Genomic DNA, 433 nt, shown 5'->3' with positions numbered 1-433 from the left:
CAGAAGACTAAAAAGAATAAGAAAAAAATTGTTCTTTCTCTCTTGAAGCCGACGAAGAACCCTAACTCTCGCCGCTTATTTTTCTCGTCTCTTCTGGCCGCTTATCCTATAATCGGTGTGTCTCTCTTTCTCGTCGTCATTGCTGTCGCATTTCTTCTCAACTTGGGTGGAGATTTTTCGTTTTCCGACAAAAAAACAGGGAAATACGAAACGTCGTTTACGGTTGAGTTATGACACATTGCGGCTGAGTTATGGTACATTACGGCTGAGTTATATTATGACTTATTGTAAGTTACGGCTGAGTTATATTATGACTTATTGTAAGTTACGGCTGAGTTGTGATTTTTTTTTGTAATTGTTCACGTACAGGAAAAAATATCTCTACCTCGGCGATTCCGGCGAAGAACCCTAATTCTTGCCGCTTCTCTCTCTC

This window comes from Capsella rubella, unplaced genomic scaffold, assembly GCF_000375325.1.
Source record: "Capsella rubella cultivar Monte Gargano unplaced genomic scaffold, Caprub1_0 scaffold_8, whole genome shotgun sequence".
NCBI lineage: Eukaryota > Viridiplantae > Streptophyta > Magnoliopsida > Brassicales > Brassicaceae > Capsella > Capsella rubella.
This window is presented reverse-complemented; position numbering follows the sequence as displayed.